The sequence below is a fragment of the Colobus angolensis genome, unplaced genomic scaffold, assembly GCF_000951035.1.
Source record: "Colobus angolensis palliatus isolate OR3802 unplaced genomic scaffold, Cang.pa_1.0 Scaffold87, whole genome shotgun sequence".
Taxonomy (NCBI): Eukaryota; Metazoa; Chordata; class Mammalia; order Primates; family Cercopithecidae; genus Colobus; species Colobus angolensis.
The window spans coordinates 4,989,937-4,993,174 of NW_012122598.1; the positions used below are offsets into that span (position 1 = coordinate 4,989,937).

The 3,238-nt window shown below is 43.9% G+C and overlaps 1 pseudogene across 1 annotated transcript; it reads right to left on the bottom strand.

Moving 5' to 3' along the window:
- Nucleotides 1-1,199: 1,199 nt before the first annotated feature.
- On the bottom strand, nucleotides 1,200-2,610 carry LOC105503646 (annotated as a pseudogene). Its single transcript, XR_001000514.1, has one exon. The product of XR_001000514.1 is annotated as a protein LSM14 homolog A pseudogene (transcript).
- Between the last annotated feature and the right edge of the window lie 628 nt (nucleotides 2,611-3,238).

The following is a 3,238-nucleotide window of genomic DNA, read 5'->3' on the forward strand; positions in this document are numbered from 1 at the left end:
AAAGTGCTGGGATTACAGGTAAGAGCTACACGCCTGGCATGAATCACATTTCTATATACTAGCAATTTAATATGTGGAAACGGAAATTATAAACAAAGTACTATTTACAAGCACTGCAAAGAAACACAACATTTAGACATAAGTAAACATGTACAGGACTTGTATTTTGTAAATTATGAAATGCTGATGAAAGAAACTCAGGAAGTCCTGTATAATTGAAAAGACTTATGTTCATGACTTGGGAAACTCAACATAGTAATGATGTCAATTCTCCACAAATTGATAGGTTTAATGGAATTTCTGTTTAAATCCTAGTATGTTTTTGTAGATATAGAAAAGCTTATTTTAAAATTTATGTGGAAAGGCACAGGCCTTAAAATAGCTAAAACTATCTTGAAAAAGAGTACATTGGTAGAATCATTAACTTGACATTAATGACTACTATATTCCTATATTTTTTTTTTTTGCTGACTTTAAAATGTTTATTCTTTAAAAAATTAGTCGCTTTTTATACAGCTATACAAAGTTCTTAATGTTTCTTTGGCAATGGAATATAATGGAATTTTACAACTATATAAAAAAGTTACCTTTGCCTAAGAAACAGTATTTACTGTGTGTACATAGTTGACTGACAAAATTCTCTACCATCCAGAACCCTAATTAATTGACGAAATAAGCTACCTCATATGACAGGATTCCCCAAAAGAAAGGAGGAAAAAGATACATACGCGCGCGCACACACATTGCCTTCTGTGGCTCAAAACACAGTATCACGGCCCTATCTGCAGGCAACTTGCAATTGCCAAATACAATTTAGTGATTAAAAAAAAAAACCTTTCAATGATGAAAAAATACTTGTAAGTCCCACTGAAGTACTGCTTTAGTTTAACTATACATAAGAAATTACTTAACCTTCTGCTATTCCAAATAGATTTAATGCTCATGTTTTAAGATGAGCCTTCCACTCCCAAAAGTAACTGCACTTTATCTTTGAAATTAAGCGGAAAAACAAACAATGAACAAAACCCAGTGCTGGTGACAAATGTACAGCAAATTCACTTCTTCATTCTTCGCAAAGACTGAAATCAATTTTCAGGACCACGAAGAGCTAGAAATTCACCTATTTTCAGAGACTTGTTTGTAGACTATGCAGCAACTTTGTTGTCCTATATTCAAAATCTGCAAACTCCCGGCCCCCACGACCTCCTCTGAATCCACCTCAAAATCCTCGAGGGGCAGTGAAGGTACGACCTCTGCCACCACCACGCCCTCTGCCACCACGGAAACCAAGACCTCCTCTGCCTCTGTATCCCCCACGGCCACGGTTTGGACGAAGTGGGATTCCAAATGTTTCAGCATTTAATCTTCTTTCTTCAGCCCAGGTTGGTCTTCGTTCTCTATTGTCATCACAAGAAATATTATCAAAGAAGGATTTAGTTTTGTCATAATAGCAATTAGGTCCAAGTGGATCTTCTTCATCAGCATTTCCTTCACTGTTTTGGGTATCAGCTCCTGAGTCTCCTTTATCTTCACCATTTACAGGCTTCTCCTGTTTCTCAAGTTTATCTTTTAATTTAAGTTTATTATGAAACTCTCTGTCAATCTCTTCCTTGTTGAATTGTGCATTTGCACTTTCAAAGTCAAAGTCTTTCTCAAATTTCATTGGCCCATCGCACCGAATACCAAATCTTCCCCTGCCACCCCGATGACCCCCACGCCCTCTCCATGGAGCTGAAGGAGCACCTGGAGCTACTTGTCTCTTGTTATCATTTCTGAGTTGCTCATTTTCTGGCCTTGAAACTTTGTGTACTTCAGCTCGCCTGTGCTCCTGATTCTCTATTGCTTTTTGGCTGGTAGATGGCAAAGGCCTGGTTGATACAGGACTCCTTCTCCCAACAGGTGCTGGAGCAGGTAAGTGGGCTGAGGCGGTCTGCACTGCTTGTTCCATGGTTGGGCTTTTTCTCAAAGGGTCTAACTGAGGGCTTGAACGACCTTGAGATAACTGTGTTTTTAGAGATCTTGTATCCTGTGTAAAGGCAGAACCAACCGCACTACTTTGGGGTAAAGTACCACTGTTTGATGTTTCTGTTCCAAAGGACGTCAAAGAGTTTCCAGCAACACCAACAGCACCAAACTGCTGCCCAACTAAGGAACTTGGACTGAACTGACTGTATGTGGGCATCCTGCCGAAAGGCCCATAAGAACCCATGGACTGGAATGAAGAAGTCGATGAACCTAGTGAGGACTGAACGATAGCTGGGTCTTGAGGCAAAGAACACTGTGGTTTTGATGGCTCACAAACAGTAAGGTCTTTAATGTCACTCCCACAGAATATAATGTATTCAAAGACTTCATCTGGAGGTGGTATTGGACGATCTGTCGGTCTGTCTTCTGTACCAAAGGATCGAACTTTGGCAAGGGCTATGGTGGAGCTTTCGGTGTCCATGGTGTAGAGGATGCCCTCAAAGCGGATCTCTGCCTTGGAGATGAGGCTGATCTTGCTGCCGATGTAAGGGGTGCCCCTGCGCATGGCGCCGCGGCGGCCGCTCCCAGCTGCTGGCAGAGAGGCAGATCCCACGCCGCTGTCGCCCGCTCCGCACACCCGCTAGCTCCGTCTACACCTACAGCAGCCGCTTCAGACCCAACATGGCATCGGCGCCGGGTCTGCTACCCTCCCCCAGCCTCCCGCCCTCAAGTCTGGGCGCGGCAGCAGCGGCAGCGGTGGTGGCGCGGGGCATGCTGATATATTCCTATATTAATCAAGACAGTGTTGTGTTGGTGGAGGGATAGACACATACATAGATCAGTGTAACATAATTGAGAACTGAGAAATAGACATATACAATTATGCCCAACTGAATTTTGACAAACGTGGAATAGCAGTTCAGTAGAGAGAAAGCCTTTTTTTTTTTTTTTTGAGACGGAGTCTCGCTCTGTCACCCAGGCTGGAGTGCTGTGGCCCGATCTCAGCTCACTGCAAGCTCCGCCTCCCGGGTTCATGCCATTCTCCTGCCTCAGCCTCCCGAGTAGCTGGGACTACAGGCGCCGCCACCTCGCCCGGCTAGTTTTTTTTTGTAGTTTTTAGTAGAGACGGGGTTTCACCGTGTTAGCCAGGATGGTCTCGATCTCCTGACCTCGTGATCCACCCGCCTCGGCCTCCCAAAGTGCTGGGATTACAGGCTTGAGCCACCGCGCCCGGCCGAGAAAGCCTTTTTAACAATGGTGCTTGACCAATTAT